Here is an 18,692-nt window from a genome sequence, read left to right as displayed (position 1 = left end):
AGTCCTTGCTCTTCCCAAGCCTCCCTCCCCCACAAACAGCTCTGATGAGACATTGTGGAAACTTGGCAAGCACTTCTGGAATCAATTTGGGTCTTTCAACTTCCTTGCTTTTTTCTCATTTCTCATCTGGGTTATACAAATGTGAAATCCTTTGTGAGATTTCCTTTAAGGGGAAATTTAAAATGCATTGTGTCTTGAAGAAATTTTGTTACAACTGAATAACTTAGAGTTAAACTATGTTGGATTTACTATTACAATCCAATGTTGGTTTGCTCTCACTTATAACATTCCTAAATAATTTCTCCTGTAAAATGGAATTTTCACCTTTGGAAGAAGCAGTCAAATATGTCAGCATTACTAATGCCTCTGTTCACCACACTTTTAAAAAAATGTAATTTTTAAAAAGTTGGGACTCTGCAGAGGATTTTTCTAATGGATGGATGCCTTCCTAAGTAATTCTTCATTTCTCTGACTGGTCACAAAAATGAACTTGTAGCCTAAATGGTCATTTCCATGGCAACTGGCTGTTTCAAGTGCATTACTGATTTTGGGCTGCTCTGAAGAGCTTGGAAGGGGGAATTCTGTGCCACAGAGAATATGAAAGCTCATATTCAAATACACAATAGGACAAAAATACACAGTCCACTATAAAAGACTATATGTCTATTGAGGTAAAGAACTTATGCTTGAATGACGCCACAGGCATGTCAATGCAGATATTATTGGTACTTAAAACTTATTTGGAAAGTATGATGAAATAAAGTGTCAAAACCATACAAGCCTTAGCATTTATGGAATTTCTCTGAAAAGGGCTATAAATTTAGGAGGTGGTGTGTTTGGTCAAAAGTTTTCAAAGTCTGACCTTCCAATTAAATAACAGATACAGAAAACACTATAAAATCAATGTTTAGTTAATGAGCTCTTTTGAGGCCAATACCCTTGTAATCATCACCCATTCAAAATAAACAGAATCTGCCAGTCACTTCCAGAAGCCTCTCCATGTGTCCCATCCCATCTGCAACCCCTCTCCCTTCACTCAAAAGTAACCACAATTCTAGCTCCCATATTATTAATCCTCATAGCCTCTGTAAGTTATAAGATGCTGTGGTTCAAAGTCATTTTTTCACCATTAAAATTTACTGTGTAGTAAATTAAATTTGTGAAAGGCTTATTTACACCTTTTAGTTTTACTGCTACCCACATTTAATAGATACATTAATTCCTGTATTTGTTACAGAATAAGGTTGGATGCATGCCAAGCAACTGGAGAAGGAAATGGCAACCCACTCAGTATCCTTGCCTGGAAAATCCCATGGACAGAAGAGCCTGGCAGGCTACAGTCCAAGGGCTCACAAAGAGCCGCGCGCGACTGAGGGACTTCACTTCACTTCATGCCAAGAAACGGCCTCCACTAGGCGGCGCTACATCCCGTTATGTTCCCAGATAGCTGGGAAGGCCATCCTTGGCATATAGCTCAGGAATCAGCGCGTTGCTATGAATGAAGTCACAAATGCACGGGTAGGAAACGACTTCTTTCCCCTGCCACATATCACAAACAAGATTCGCCGTCTTAAATTCAATACTCGAGGGTTCCCAGAAGTCCTGGTGAGGGGCAGTCTCAGCAAGACTGAACCTCTATTTCAAGAACTACTTTTCCACTAACAAACCAAGTCTATGAAATTAAGGGAGGGGGGAAAGTGTGTCTGGAACAGACAAAAGAACCCTGTTTCCAAATATCGATGAATTACAGCTGGTTTACACCTGTGCTACCTTCCTCACTGTAAGTCAAGTCACAAACCAGAATGAAACTTTCAGTGGTCACCACCATGATGTTAAGGAATTCTGAGGATCCCTAGGAGAATTCCACAGACAGAAGAGCCTGGTGGGCTACAGTCCATGGGCTCACAAAAACTGAGCAATTAACACTAACACAGGAACTCTGAGGCAACCAACTATTTGCTTTCTGGATTCCATTTTTCCACCCATATATATAGCACAGCTCATCACAGAGGCAAATTTCCATTGCAAATGTACACAGCCGATATCATCTACTTTCACCTAGATGTTTGCTTTTGTTTTTCAGATTAAAAAATCTGAGTAACAGAGCTATGGAATCTTGACTCATAGAAGTTTGAGGGGTTTGTAAAGATTACATTTGCTGCCTTTGTGACTCACAGCAATTCTCTGGTCTGATAGTTCTCAGCATAACAGATAGGTTCAGATGACAAGCTTGTGTTACAAATAGCAGGACATCATGCATACACAAGGGGTATTCCTAGTTCAGTGCCGGCCTCGGGTCAGGCCAAAAGGCCAGCAACTGTGCCCAAGCCATAAAAGTGCCAACTGGAATGTTTTCACACGTTAAGTGTCCACTTCAGTCTACATTTTAAACAGAGATTTATAAGATTAGCTTGATTGAGTTAAGGAGTTTTGTGGTACAGGTCATTCTACTTCCATCATGACTTGTCTGTAAGATTAACTTGCTGATTTGGAAAATTCAGTAGAAGTGAACAAAGCTGGTTGAAAAAAGCTGAGAATAGACTACTTCCTGTAGCTTTTTTTTTTTTAGAAAGATATAGGTAAACTGAAAGTTATCCTTAAGGTTGAGTGAACAACACAGAATAGTTTTAAGAATACGGCCTTTTAAACCAGATAGTATCAGGATCAGAAGCAGGTCCAAAGATTTTTTTAACTCCTTGGTGTTGCCTCCAGACCACAGCTGTCCTTCTGGGAAGTCTGGCTTGCTCGCTTGTTCTAATCATCCTCATCTCTGTCACCAAGTGACCATTCCAGTCACTTCCTCCCATCCACCGATGACTTCACTCCTTGGCTCACAGTATCCCTGTCCAATCCCACCACTATCCTGGTGACCTCAGTGTTTGTGTGCGTGACTCATCCAACCGTTATTCCCACAGTTCCTTCCGATCTCATCTTAGATAACCTGGATCTCCCCTTGTCAACCATCCCTCCCGAGGGCTGACATCTGGCCTCATCACTAAGTATGAAATGTTAGCTACAAAGGCCCAGGTTCCAGCCACAGCCTCCCATCCTCCCCTCTCTCCCCCTGCTTATCCTCCCCTCTCTCCCCCTGCTTATCCTCACCACACGTGCTTTAGGATCTTTTCAAGCCCCCTCATCTACGGCTTTATTTTCTCCCCACTCATCATAGCTCTGCTGTCTTCTTCCCTTTCATCTCTTTTTGGCTAAAATCAAGTGAACAATCATTTCCAACCACTGTTTTCCTGTATTCTCAACCACCTCACCTCCGCATCCTTTGGCTATACCCATCTAGCAGAATTCCAAATCAGGATTCAGTGCCCATCCTGATGTCCCAAGATTATACATCCATGCAGGGTACCATAACACTGCAGGAGATAGCCACTACGAGTCTGTGGTCTTCAACCTCAGGTGGGCTCTTGACACTGTCCAGGAATCCTTGTGCCTGCCCTTTGTCAGTCTGGAGCTTCACTAGAAGACACTTCCTTCCCAGCACAAGCCTATATTTAAATAAGCCTATATTTAAAATAAGTATTCTTTTCTGTTTGTATATAAAAGGCTCATCACCAGTGCCCTGAATTCCATCATCTCTCAGAGACCCAATGCCATCATCAATCCTTCCACTCACCTGCAGTTTCCACCTCTTTATTTTCAACTAGCTCTTTCACCTAAGAATTTAGACTTCTTAATGAGAACCTACTAGATAGCACCGGGAACTCCATTCAGCGCTCTACCACCACTTGAATGGGAAGAAAATCCACAGAAGAGGGATATCTGTATACATAGAGCTGATTCATTTTGCCGTACAGCAGGAACTAACACAACTCTGTAAGGCAACTATACTCCAGTACAAATTTTTTTCCCATACAAATTAAAAAAAAATTAGACTTCTTTAAAAACAACCCATATTAATCATATATATATATATAGAGAGAGAGGGAGCATGCTCAGTCGAATCTGACTCTTTGTGACCCCATGGACCATATATAGCCCAGCAGGCCCCTCCATCCATGGAGTTCTCCAGGCAAGATTACTGGAGTGGATTGTCATTTCCTTCTCCAGGGGATCTTTCCAACCCAGGGATGGAACCCGGGTCTCCTACATTGCAGGCAGGGCAGGCTCTTTACCATCTGAGCCATGGGGAAGCCATGTAAATCCTATGCCCTCTCTAACAAAGTTCATTTCTTTTCTTTTTCCACAGCCATACCAGGTGGGGAGCCAGACCTTCATTCAGCGTCCCCACTTGCTCTCAGCTCAACTCCAGACCTCACCACTCTATTTGACCAGCACTCCCATTCTGTCTGGGCCACCAGTGACTTCCCAGTTGGCGTGTTCAGTGGACACTTTCCAGAAGCCCTGTTACTGTCAGCAACATTCAATATCATGCATCACTCCCGCCTTCGTGAAAAGTTCTTTCCTCTTCAGCGACCACCCTCCTACCTGCCCTAACCGTCCTCCCACTCTCTGGCCACCCTCGTCCCTAAATATGCGAGTCATCAGGTTGATTTTACATTCTCTCCCTGGAGAGCTTCAGTCACTCGCATGGTTGAAGTTACTATTAAACGCAGATTTTAAGTCCCCACACTGGATCACCATCCTGCGATCTAGACCTGTATGTTCATATGCCCGCCAGGCATCTCACACCTGTGTCCCAAGGGCATCATGAGCTCATCGTGTCCAAACTAAACTCACCACCTTCCCCTAAAATATATTCCTCTTCTTACATTCCCTTGGAGAAGGAAAAGGCAACCCACTCCAGTATTCTTGCCCAGAAAACCCTATGGCAGAGCAGGCTAGAGTCCATGGGGTTGCAAAGAGTCAGACACGGCTGAGTGCTTACACTTCTTATGTTCCCTATCCTGATAAATAACACTATCAACCCATCCACTTAGCTGTGCTAGACACCTGGCTCTCTCCTTTATTTCTCCATACCTTTCCTATCATATTTCAATCAATTTCAAGATCTGTCGATTAACATCACCTTGAAAATCATAACTCAAAACTATCGCACCCATGCCTTCTTCAGCAACTGCACAGCTGCTCCACTTTTTTGTTTTATTTGGATTTAAATTTTTATTGGAGTATAGTTGCTCTCCAACGGTGTGTTAGTTTCTACTGCAGAGCTAAATGAATCAGCTGCACATACGCATGTATCCCCTCCCTTTTGGATTTTCCTTCCTATTCAAGTCACCACAGTGCATTAAATAGTGTTCTCTGTGCTATACGGTAGGTTCTCATTATATTATCTGTTTTATACACGGTATCAATTGCATATGTGCGTCAATCCCAACCTCCCAGTTCCTGCCACCCACCTCCTACTTTGGACTATTGCTACTTTATTATGGGATCAATGAAACCACCTCTGAGTGGTCCCTCTCTCTCCCAACTGAAGCTACTTTCTATACTATAGTAGAAAACTCTCTCAAAAATGCACACGCAATTAGCTCACTCCCTCAGAGCCTCCCATCACCTCCAGGACAAAATCCAAACCCCTTACCTAGCAAAAGCTTGGTCCACCTCCCACCATTGTCTCCCACTGTTCCTGTCTCTCCCCGCCCCCATGCAGTTACAGGGAAATGCTTGTGAAGTACTACAGATTAGTGACTGGTAGCTGAGTTTGGGTGTCAGACAGACATGTATTCGAAGTCTAGCCCTGTCACTTTCTAGTCTGTGACCACGGACAAGGTACCTATCCTGAGAACACCACAGGCTTCTCTCTCTCAGAATACTCACTGCCAGCATCATCGAGTAAATCCTCGTACCTAGTCCATCTATCCTGCTGGGCTGTCCTAGAATCCCGAGCACACAGTGAAACTGAAGTTGCTCAGTTGTGTCCAACTCTTTCTGACCCTATGGACTGCAGCCCACCAGGCTCCTCCTCCGTCTGTGGGATTTTCCAGGCAAGATTACTGGAGTGGGTTGCCATTTTCTTCTCCAGGGGATCTTCCCAACCCAGGGATCAAACTCAGGTCTCCTGCATTGCAGGTAGACTCTTTACCCTTTGAGCCACCAGGAAATCCCAACACACAGTAGGCCATCAATACTTATTCTGCATGTGGATAAATGAAAAGAATGAATCAACTGTTTCAGTGGCGGGACGCTCACTTCTCAATACCACTCTTGGCATCTGATTGTTACAAAGTTCTACACAGAGGGCAGCCAAGGCCTTACAATTCTACCACAATCACGTTCAGACCCACACGGTTTCTAGGCCTGTACTTGGATGCTTCTTAGATTTTTCTTCCCATGAAAACTCCATCACTGACACCCGTACATTTCGGTGTGGACGCATTAACACTTCCACACGCACTTGGGTGAAAAAGGCCAGCAGAGCAATGGAGCCAGGGTGAGGGACAAGTGTGCACTGTATCTCTATCTTCATGCGAACTATGCTCACCCACCACGTGCTAACGTGCAACTGGGTGCTTTCCGATACTGTCACCAAAGCCACTCCAAACTCCTCCGACATCGCACATAAGAGTCAGGGAGCGTTGATCGGCCCCGTCACTGTATGACACACACCCAAAGGGCAAAGGTGGAGTCAAAGTCAGCTTCAGGGCCAGGGGTTCAGAATGTGGGAGAGAGGAAGGCTGCTGACACAAAAGCAGTGAGGAGGGCCCTGGGGACTATCACACACCATCCTGTGCTGACCGAGCCTGACTTTGATCAGTTGGGGTGCGAGGTGTGGTATATTATATGCTTTGCAGACCTGACATAGGGCTTCCCTGGTGGCGCAGATGGTAAAGAATCCGCCTGCAATGCAGGAGACCTGGGTTCGATCCCTGGGTTGGGGAGATTCCCCTGGAGAAGGAAATGGCAACCCACTCCTGTATTCTTGCCTGGAGAATCCTATGGACAGAGGAGCCTGGTGGGCTACAGTCCACAGGGTCACAAAGAGTCGGGCATGACTGAGCGACTAAGCACAGCACAGCACAGCACAGATCTGACATAAGATGAGAAGATTTGGCTCTTGGGTCTTCCCAGGATGCTCCGGAATAGCTCCCACATCCCTGGGTCCCTCAGATCGGCCCCATACCCTCTGGTGCAGAGAGGAAACAGCCAGCCAGTTCTTGGTTTCAGGACTAGCTCTCTGGGTCTCCCAAGTCAGGGCCCACAACAAGCTTCCTCTTTATGCCATTTCTCATCCCTACTTCCTTAAACGGAGGCAGAAAATGGGGAAAATATTGACCTTATAGCGTGAGGCATTAAAAAGCAGCAGTTTCAGCAACAAGCTGAACACTTAGTAGCTAAGGGAAGAACGATGCAACCAGAGGCTGTACGGCTCGCTGCCAACTGGGGCTGAAATCTGGCCATGTTATTCTATAGATTTGATTTACACATCTCACTGGCTTTGAATTCAATGAGCCCCAACTCATTAGGGCAAGCCGAGAGATGGGCAATCTTTTAATGCCATGTAGACCTCGCGTAGCTCCTGACAAATCAAGCCCTGGCAGCCATGGGGTGGTTTTTCTTTCACTTCCTGTGGGAAAACTTCTGGGAAAAATCTAGGTCAGTGATAGCCTACCGCTTGATTTACAGCAACAACCAATTTCTAACTTGGCTTTATCTGATCTGTCCTGGACAATGTTTTCAGCTGCTCTGGGCAGTCCTATTAAATTGTGCCGACCTGCAATCATTTTTAGAAATCACTCAACCATCAAAGATTTGATTTGGTCTGCTTAATCTGTGCTGACCTCACTTCATTTTGCAAGGTTAGGGCTTCTGTATCCCCACCTACTGCAGAAGCCTTCCAGCTGCGTCTACATCATGCTTTTCAAAGCACTTCCGTATCTCTTATCTGCTGCTACTGAGAGACCAGGTAATGCTAACTCCTTATCAAGGATGAGAAGACTCAAACATGGAAGGATCTCATGACAAGACCATGACACTGCTGGATTAGAATCAAGACTCATGCCAGGAAGAGTCACCCCATCTCATGACACTTAACACATACATACCAGCCCTAGGCAAGAATAAGCTCAGTGAGGCCAAGAAAACGAACTGTGGTTTCCCTTTACCCTGTCTTATCATGCATGCTAAGTCGCTTTAGTCATGTCTGACTCTTTGAGGTCCTAGCAGTTGGACCACCAGGCTTCTTTGTCTATAGGATTCTCCAGGCAAGAATACTGGAGTGGATTGCCATGCCCTCCTCCAGGGTGTCTTCCCAACCCAGAGATTGAACCCTCATCTCCTACACTGGCACACGGGTTCTTTATCACTAGCAACACCTGGGAAGCCCCTTACCCTGTCCGGACTTCTGTTAAATATGGGCAGTGGGGCCACAGATGAAATAAACACGCATTTTGTCATGGATGATGTAAATGGTGTGCTGGTACGGAAACCTCCCATCTGCTCTGGGAAGGGAACAGCTGTTCCTCGTCAACCCCCCCTCGCTTCCTCCACCCCTGCTTTTCCCAGGTTCTACAGCTACATCAGTGCCCCCATCCTCAGGCTCAGTCCTGCCCAGTGTCTCGGCCAGTGAAGACCACGGTGGGAAGGGTGTTCCAAGGTAAGAACCAGACCCCACACCCCCGCCACCAGGTTCCTTCCTTCCTTCTGAGCTACCTCTGTGGTCTGGGTGATTCCACCAACAACCCTCACCTCCAAATCCAGGCTTGGTAACTCAGGAGGAATGGCTGGAATTCCACGCTGCCCCTCCTTTGCGGTTCTATTACACTGCCCACCACCCTGCTCCCTTTTCAGATGGGCGTTCCCATCGCCTGCTGTCCTCAACTCTCAGCAGTTCCTCAGATCCTGGCTCCATATAGTCAGCTGCCCTCTCCCTGTGAGCAGTCTCCGCGCCTCTGACCAGATACATCGCTGATCCCTAGTTCTGTTATATGACCAAGACGGCCACTCCTTGGCCAGTGGGGCACCGGCTGCACGTTCCCATCTGGGCCTGGGGGCTGGGCCAGTGACCCATGTCACACATAGCTTCTGCTCAGAGCCCTCCCAGTTGACCAACTGCTTTATATTCAGAATGCCTTATATCTAGCTTCTTCCAGATATACCGTGACTTGCTTTAAGAAAACACAATATACATCACAGTGGCTGTCAGTTTATATTCCCACCAACAGTGCAGGAGGGTTCCCTTTTCTCCATACCCTCTCCAGCATTTATTGTTTGTAGATTTTTTGATGATGGTCATTCTGACCAGTGTGAGGTGATATCTCACTGTAGTTCTGATCTGCATGTCTCTAATAACTAGTGATGCTAAGCATCTTTGTAAAGCAACTATACTTCGATTAAAAAAAAACAATAACACACACAAAAAAAACACAATGTAAACAGAAATATCAGCAGATAATTATTCCTAATCATATAGGATTTTTCACACATGCAAACTCACTACTTAGTTTTTAGTGAAAGAGGACAGTGAAAAAGTTGGCTTAAAGCTCAACATTCAGAAAACTAAGATCATGGCATCTGTTCCCATCACTTCATGGGATATAGATAGGGAAGCAGTGGAAACAGTGGCTGACTTTATTTTGGGGGGCTCCAAAATCACTGCAGATACTGACTGCAGCCATGAAATTAAAAGACACTCCTTGGAAGGAAAGTTATGACCAACCTAGATAGCATATTAAAAAGCAGAGACATTACTTTGCCAACCAAGGTCCGTCTTGTCAAGGCTATGGTTTTTCCAGTGGTCATGTATGGACGTGAGAGTTGGACTGTGAAGAAAGCTGAGCACAGCAGAATTGATGCTTTTGAACTGTGGTGTTGGACAAGACTCTTGAGAGTCTTCAAGGAGATCCAACCAGTCCATTCTAAAGGAGATCAGTCCTGGGCATTCACTGGAAGGACTGATGCTAACGCTGAAACTCCAATACTTTGGTCACCTCATGCGAAGAGTTGACTCACTGGAAAAGACTCTGATGCTGGGAGGGATTGGGGGCGGGAGGAGAAGGGGATGACAGAGGATGAGATGGCTGGATGGCATCACTGACTCGATGGACATGAGTTTGGGTGAACTCCGGGAGTTGGTGATGGACAGGGAGGCCTGGTGTGCTGTGATTCATGGGGTCGCGGAGAGTCGGACACAACTGAGCGGCTGAACTGAACTTTCCATCACGCATTGGAAATATTATTTAATTTATAAAAGACAACCCAATTCATAAAATACAATACTCTTTTTATGTTGTTTTGATCCCATCACCCTTTCACGGCCCTTTCCCCACCTCATGCCCTCAATTTCCTCTTTGGGAAGCTTTTAGATTCCACCATCAATAACTATGACCACAGTCTTTCAAAAACCCAACTCAGATGAAATCCAACACTTTGCCTGTCTGTATCTGTACACATTCAGCTGAATATGCTGGAGGAGAACACAGGACCATGTTGTCTGGTTTTGTTTTTGATTCATGAATTTCAATCGTAGGGAGGCCTCAGAGGTATCCAGAAATCTGTGTTTCCCTAGTTTAATTCCTCTTGAACTGTCTCGGAGCATGATATTACACCTTCCACCTCCTCAAACTTTCAATGCCTCTTCCCCCTTCCTCACTGCCGGTGGCTGACCTTGCTTCCCATTTCACTGAGAAATCAGAGCAGTCAGAAAGCCTCCTCCACACCCTCCATCACGGGCTCCAGCCTCCTTGCTGGTCCCACAGGCTCTGCCGTCACTTTCGGAAGACTCTCCTCCATTTGTGCCCTCGATGGCATCCTCACTCCCTAACTCAAGGATGGCCTTCCAGCAACTCTCTCTCTCTTTTCCCGCCTCAGCAACTTTTCCCAGTCTCCAGATCATTCTCAACAGCACTCAAACATGCTCTAACATGTCTAAAAGCAGTCTCCCTTGAGCTCAAATTCCTCTTCATCTACCTCTCCCTTTCTCTTTTGCCCTTTACAGCAAAACTTCTTGAAAGTACCCATCAATCACCCACTTACTCAGTTTGTCCACCTCCCAACTCCCTTCCCCTATGGTAACTAATCTGATCTCTATATCTAGTCTCAGCACCACAGCTAAAGTGATCCTTAAAAAAATAGGTCAGATGATGCTCAAATCCTCCAATGGATCCTCATTTCACCTAAAGTGAAAGCCATCCTGGACTTCCCTGGTGATCCAGTGGTTAAGAATCTACCTGCCAATGCAAGGGACATGGGTTCGATCCCTGGTCCGGGAAGATCCCACAGGCCCCGGAACAACTAAGCCTGTGCACCACAATTGCTGAAGCCCACGGACCTATAGAGCCCATGCTCTGCAACACGAGAAGCCACTGCAATGAGAAGCCCATGCACCACAAAAAAGTAGCCCGCTCACTCCAACTAGAGAAAGCCCACATGCAGCAACAAAGACCCAGTACAGCCAAAAATAAAATGAAGAATTCTGTTTTATATATATATATATATAAAACCATGCTGCCTGAGTTACATAAGCTTAGAATCACTAGTTTATCGATCACACTTACTTTATAGCTTTAAGTTCACAGAAAATGAGTTTAATGAATGAAACTTTCCATTTTAGCAAGTCCATTTTGCAAATAAATCAAAGGGTCAATGGTTTTCATGTTTTTCCTTGTTTTACAACTGAGTTATGTCAGAGTCCACACCATCCTTCCCATGAGGAACATGCATATTTTGTTGGCACAAAAGGGGAAATCTACGGCCTGTGGAAAAATAATAGTGCTGTGTTAACAGGCAGTGAGGAAAAAGACATGTGTAACTTTGGATGAGGCTGCTTTATAACCCAGGCAATGGCTTGGAAGCCCAAGACAGGGCTTCCCTATGGCACTGGAGCCCAGAGCCTGGGGGGTGAATTCACCGTGTCTGGTAATCACTCTACCAGCGACATTTCACGTAACTAAGGAGCAACGTGGGAACAAGGCTCTACCACACAGCCAATGCTTGGGGAAGTACTTTAGCAAATATACTCTGATTTTTAAATCATGGAGATGTATATCGATGGTAGAGATCACCTGGTCCATAAAGTGCCTCTTCTACCTACATACCAAGTTCTCTGTTCAGTCTCTGCATCCTGGGGCAGGCTGCTCATTATCCCATGAAAGGGTTAATTTCAAATAGGGCCAGCTCTAAACGCTGAGGAATTTTTCTTTATCTTGTGTTGACAGCTACCTCCCTGAAACTGATATCCACTGGTTTTGATGCAACTTTCACGACTGCTTGGTTGTACATCTGTGTTTCCAGCACCAAATCAGGAGGTCATAAATGGAGCACAGCCCTTTAAATCCTGCCCCTTGCCAGGCAGCAATCAAACTGGAATTCAGAAAAAAGAAATCCATGGCCCTTTGACATGGTAATTGGAATTCTGACCACTTCATTCTAAGACACCTGCTTATCTTCACCAGAGAGACTGGAAAGGTAATCAACTCACCTTCCCAGACTTTTTTGAGTGAGGGTGATCATGTGACTCAGTCTCCCTAGTACATGGCAGCCTTCCCTAAGGATAGCAGAGCATCAGGATTTCCTCCTGGGCTGCTGTGAACCGTGGGCCGCCGGAGTCAGTGAAGGATCTCAAGATGCCTGGATGGAAACTTGCTCTAAAGGCCATTGACTGGGTAACTTCTGGGGAGATCATCCCCTGAAACCAGAAGGTCTTTGCTAACTCCCTGAAATCCTGGAACGAGTCCCTCAACTCTAGGTTGGTTACTCTGCCTGAGAAGCCACCTGCCATCAACTGGGTTTCCTACATGGCCAATGTGGCAAAGTCTGGCTTGGTGGGTGACTCTGAGAAGAAGTTTAATGCCCTGAAAGTTCCTATGCTGGAGGATAAATTATACTGCCAAGGTGGATCCTGAAGAAAAAGAAGATATGAAAAGTTGTGCTGAGTTTTTGTCTCTTTCAAAGACCAGGATTCGGGAATATGAGAAAGCTGGAGAAGATGAGGAACATCATTCCACCTGATCAGATGACCACGGAGGACTTGAATGAAGTCTTCCCAGAAACCAAATTAGACAGGAGTAAGTACCTGTACTGGCCTCATAAGCCATTTGAGAATTGATAAACTTGAGTATGGGAGAAAGTTCTGGTCCTCAGATTATAAACTCTGGACATTAAAAATAATTACATAGTGCAAAAAAAGAAAAGCGCCAAAGAAAAGAAAAGAAAAGCTCCTTCGGCCTTCAATGAGCAGTCTCCCTACCCCAAGAGCATCATCAGTTGTTCCAATTTGTTCTTTGAAACTAAAAAAACTTAAGCTATTGTTTCTCAGGCTTTCTGATACAGCCAAATGTACTCCTTACTAATGATTATGTAACCAACTAAAATTCTATTTATGAAAATCTCATAACAGCATGAGAAAACATTCATGTAAATGTTAAGTGAGAAAAACTCAAAATAAAATGCATATGGAGTCTAATTACACCTACATAAAATCGATGCCAAGAAAATCCCCCAAATTTCTTTGGTGTTGAAATCAAGGGCATTGTTTTTCCTTTTAGAATGTTAAAATATTTATTTAGTGTCGGGCCCCAGGCCAGGCATTTTTAAATGATTTCATTCTTTTCACTTTTTTGCACATTTCACGTTTTGTTTAGAATAAAAAGATGTTACTAAATATAAGAATTCCTTTGTCCTGGAAAACTCAAAGGAAAAAAAATCAACCAGTTATGATTTGGGAAAAGATCCACAGAAGTAAACTTTGCCAGTCCGCTCAGCACTACCATCATTAGATTTGTCAACTAACCAGGAAAATGTGTGCTGGAGGTATTGGAAGACTGGCAGGAAATTGACAAATTAACCTCAACTACAAAAAAGTCATACTAACTGCTTGGTTTCATTAGTATTGCACAAATAATAATGGTTGTTGAAAACGAGGAGAAAACAACCAAGTTTTATGATTTTAGCTCTAGAATGACAGGCTGCTATGGGACTTCTTAATATTATTTTGGAGGAATAAGCTATTGAAATGCAGATCCATTCAAATCTGACTGAGATTACAGCTTGGAGTTAATTAACTGAGTTCCTATTGTGTGTAAACTGAATTTTAAAATATAATCAAAATATGTAGATGATACTATTTCTGACCCGCTGTGATGCCATGCTGACTATCTTATTTCCTTGATGCCATGCTCCATTTCATGAAAGAAACTGCAGGAGATTGTAATGCATTTTCTCCAATGATGAGGTGACATGGACATAACACCACCTGGCCGGGTGAAGATTTCTGCTTAACACAGGGTAAACCAGGAAACTTGACTGCATCCTTAAGCCCCCTGGGGGAACCATCCAAGCAGTTTTGGCAGCAGCACTGCCACAACTCAGCCATCTAATTCAGCTGTCCGAGCTGGGCTGGGAGTTGTCCTTTTCTGGAGCCACCTAGAAAAAAAGTGGGGCTTCGAGGGTGGCCACACAGTTATATTATATGACAGTCTTTGATTTTCTTTGGACTCTATGTGTCTGGTCTGGGACATAGCCATAGGGCTCCCAAGCTCTAAGGAGTGTGTGTATGGCGAGTGTCTTCATTTCTGTTCCGTTCCGTCGCTCAGTCGTGTCCGACTCTTTGCGACCCCGTGGACTGTAGCCTACCAGGCTTCTCCATCCATGGGATTCTCCAGGCAAGAATACTGGAGTGGGTTACCGTTTCCTTCTCCAGGGGATCTTCCCGACCCAGGGATCGAACCCGGGTCTCCCGCATTGGAGGCAGACGCTTTAACCTCTGAGCCACCAGGGAAGCCCACACTAGAAAATATTTTAAGTTCATGTATTCTCAAAATGACATGGCAGTGCTATATCTGTATAAGCTATATAACTTATACTATGTCAACAGTGAATCTTAGAATCACTGTGTCTGTCATCCAACGTATAGCAAGACATGCATTAATTTAGACATGCATTAATCTCATCTACTTTTTAATTCTCAAAGTGCACATAACCAATCAAATGCAGACACTATTTCTAAGCCGCTATCTCCATCTCTTCTCTGCACTGTGTCTGCTACAGGAGGGAGCGGCATGGTGAGGGGTGGGGGATTAAAGCCTGTACGCCTTCGCCTCCTGTTGATACTAAATTGCTTTTGTCCCTTCTGCATCCTTCCCAGGCAGCTGATACACACACCTGCATCAGGCTGCTGAGTTGATGAGAACTGAATGGGCTGTGTCTAGTCTTAAAGCTTGGTGAAAGCTTCCAGGTCTCTGATCTCTGCTTGGCAACTCACCAGCATCTCAGGAGATGAAATAATAAATTCATCTCCAAGGTAACCCTCTTTCTGGCTTGGATCCAAATAATCTGAAGGGTCCCCCAAGCTTGCATAACATACACACCCAGAAAATAAGGCTCAACAGGATGAAATCAGCAGGGAGAGAGCACTGTCTGCCAGGACCAATCAGTCTGGGCAGCAGCATTTTGAGTCCACCTCTGCCCGACCTCTCACCTCAGTTCTGACAACCAGATTTCAGATGTATCTCATCACACCCTTAGCTATTCCATTCCTGGGGCCGGGACTCCCAGCCCTGAAGCCCAGGCCTATGCCTGAAATCCTGCACACTGCCTGATGACAGGCTCTAGAGGCTACTAACCTAAGCTGGATCTGTCTTTTCTTTTTTGAAAAAGTAAAGCAAAAAGGTTCTAATTGTGTTGAATGTACCCTGCGCTGATGATCCCTATGTGCTACCTTTCATCCATTTTAACTGTTCAACTCCACTGCAGTTCAGTTATCTGGAATCTTGAAGAAATCATGGCAGCCTCCGGGTTTCTAAGCAATGCATCTCTATTCCTCTTTCTCTCTGTTCGGTTTTTTGATCTTGACCAAGAACTTTGTTCTGAGCTGCTGCGTAACACAGGGAGCTCAACTCAGTGTTCAGTGATGACCTAGAGGAGTGGGAGGGGGTGGGAGAGGAGGGGTGGGAGGGGTAGGGTGAAGAGGGAGGCTCAAGAGGGAGAGGGCAAATGGAGGCTTATAGCTGGTTCACGTTGTCGCAAGCAGAAACTAACACAACATTGCAAAGGAATTATACTGCAATCTTTAAAAAACAAAAAAGAAATTCCTTCTAGATGGATTGCTATCTCATTCTATGGCTGGGTACTCGGTTCCCCCTTTGCCACCATCCTGGGAATCCTCATCCCCTTTCTCTTGTCTGAGCTTGCTTTTAAGGGCTTCCTCTGGAGAAGGGAATGGCAACCCACTCCAGGATTCTTGCCTGGAGAATTCCATGGACAGAGGAGCCTGGCGGGCTACCTAGTCCATGGGGTCGCAGAGTCGGACACGACTGAGCAACTTCCACTTTACTTTCAGTTGTTCTCTGCACTGGGCCCTCAAGCTCCCTCGAGTGCTAAACTCTGAGGACAACAGGTTTGCCAGCTGAGGTGGCATCTCTCAGAACAACTAAAGAGCGGCAAGTTTCCCCAGAGTTGGTCCCACCATCTTGCTGTCTTAGGCTGCCTACCACATCCGCCCATCCCACCTCATCACCCTGCTGTAATTAATCAGACTGGGCTATTTAAAAGGTTTACTGCTATAAATGGCCTAAGTTCTTAAGGCTCATTCTCCATCTCCCAGTCACCACTGCAGACACCCACACATAAGCCAATTGTCTCACCAAGGCTTGGGGTCCTCAAATGTCATTCTTCCCTCCAAGGCAGTCAGAAACCCCTATTAGAGAATACAGAGTCTCCACTGACTGTAAAAGGAAGCTGGAGTGAACGCTCTACTGCTTCCCAGTGTTTAGAAAGTAAAAGGCTATAAATAGAGCTGTAGAAATCAACAATAACAGATTCTCCAGACTTAAAGTCTCCATTTTGAACTAAAGCAAAGATAAAATTAAGATGACAGATGGGCTTTATCTCAAGTACTGAGCTGCTAGGTTGGTCACGATAACTCTGAGAACACTGTGTTGAGAAGGATTCTGAGGCCAAATCTGAGCTGAACTGGCAAAAATCCCAGGGTCAGTTAGTGATAAACAGGACCAAGTCAGTCAGTCTCTCAGTCATGTCCGACTCTCTGCAACCCCATGGACTTAAGCCCACCATGCTCCTCTGTCCAGGCAAGAACACTGGAGTGGGTAGCCATTCCTTTCTCCAGGAGATCTTCCCGACCCTAGTATTGAACCCACAAGACCAAAGAGAGGCAGTTATCTGCCAGACCTGGAGTGATCCTTTGCATGCGCTTTGGAGCTAGACCTGGGGTCAAATTCAAACTCAGCCACCTTTGCCTAGAATAATATTTAACCTCGAGTGAACATTTCCATGCCTACTAAAATAGTGACAACTGCACTATACCTTTAACAGAGGATAAAGTTCCCCTTAAACGTTTGCAAAGCAAAATATGTTGTATTAGTACATATTAAATGCCCAATAAACAGAAGCACTTACGATATTAATTCTTTAGCTCCAAAGGCAGTTCTCAAAAGTAAATGCCCTAAAATAGGCTCCTCTGACTCAAAGGTTTGTTTACGTTGATTCCCATCTTGTTTTCAAATCAATAAACCACATGCTGGCGTGTAGGAGGCACTGGGTAAGAGTTGATGATAAATACAGCATTTCTGCTCAGCATCCTCTCCACCAATAGCACCTCTGCACTGGCAGGCACGGAGGACTCTGAGTGGCTCTAGACTGAATTCTCAGCTTTTCCTAAAAATAAGCTCACAGACTGAGTCACCCCTTTATTCCCAGACTCCTCTGAAAGTTGAACAGGATATCACAGTGTCCAGAAATAGCCTCCACATTCCAACTCTAAATTGGCCTCCATCGACAATCAGGCTTTCAGCTGAAGTTGGTTCGGATGCTTCTTCTGGGTTTCCGTCTACAGAGAATGACACGAGCGATAAGAACTAAAGGTGACCCCTGCACAAAACAGAGAGGCCACCTCAGAAGCCTTCAGCAATTTACCAGCTCCAACAGCGATGGGACACTGGGCAAGCAGGCACGCACCCTTGCCTCCACTCTGCCACCAGAGCAATCTCTGATAAACCCTGGGTCTTTGTGACTCCACCAACCATGGGATCAAGTCCGGGCCCCTGAACCTGGCAAGCCTGGCCTTCTGTGACCCAGCACCCACTGCCCTTGTGGCCTCACTTCCTGGCATGCTCCAGCCACACCCACCTTCTCGTCATTTCCTGCTGCTGCTCTGCTCCATCATGAGCCTTGAGCCTTTGTCCACGCTGCCTGTTTGGCATAAAACTTGGAACAAAGATCGTTCTCACCTTGGCCACCCTCACCAGGCCTAGGCTACTTTTTGGCCTTTTAGGGAGGACAGGAGGGGCGGGATGGAGCCCTGGGGCAGAACAAGGGAATGAGCGAACCTAAGAGATAGAGTACATCATGAGGAACGCTGGGCTTGAAGAAGCACAAGCTGGAATCAAGATCGCTGGGAGAAATATCAATAACCTCAGATATGCAGATGACACTACCCTTATGGCAGAAAGTGAAGAGGACCTCAAAAGCCTCTTGATGAAAGTGAAAGAGGAGAGTGAAAAGGTTGGCTTGAAGCTCAACATTCAGAAAACAAAGATCATGGCATCTGGTCCCATCACTTCATGGGACATAGATGGAAAAACAGTGGAAACAGTGTCAGACTTTATTTTTTAAGGCTCCAAAATCACTGCAGATGCTGATTGCAGCCATGAAATTAAAAGACGCTTACTCCTTGGAAGGAAAGTTATGACCAACCTTGATAATATATTAAAAAGCAGAGACATCACTTTGCCAACAAAGGTCCGTCTAGTCAAGGCTATGGTTTTTCCCGTGGTCATGTATGGATGTGAGAGTTGGACTCTGAAGAAAGCTGATCGCTGAAGAATTGA

The 18,692-nt window shown here is 45.2% G+C and overlaps 1 protein-coding gene and 1 pseudogene across 6 annotated transcripts in view; one reads left to right on the top strand and one right to left on the bottom strand.

Annotated features, from left to right (window-relative positions):
- PALM2AKAP2 (PALM2 and AKAP2 fusion) overlaps window positions 1–18,692 on the bottom strand; it is a 382,216-nt gene that overhangs the window by 336,779 nt on the left and 26,745 nt on the right. The gene's annotated exons all lie outside the window — the stretch shown is intronic.
- Window positions 12,474–12,955, top strand: LOC129557038 (ATP synthase peripheral stalk subunit d, mitochondrial pseudogene; annotated as a pseudogene).

This window comes from Moschus berezovskii, chromosome 7 (assembly GCF_049115385.1).
Source record: "Moschus berezovskii isolate FMDL1 chromosome 7, NW_MosBer_1.0, whole genome shotgun sequence".
NCBI classification, from domain to species: domain Eukaryota; kingdom Metazoa; phylum Chordata; class Mammalia; order Artiodactyla; family Moschidae; genus Moschus; species Moschus berezovskii.
Note: the sequence above shows the minus strand (reverse complement) of the source record. Positions and strands in the feature narration are given on the sequence as shown.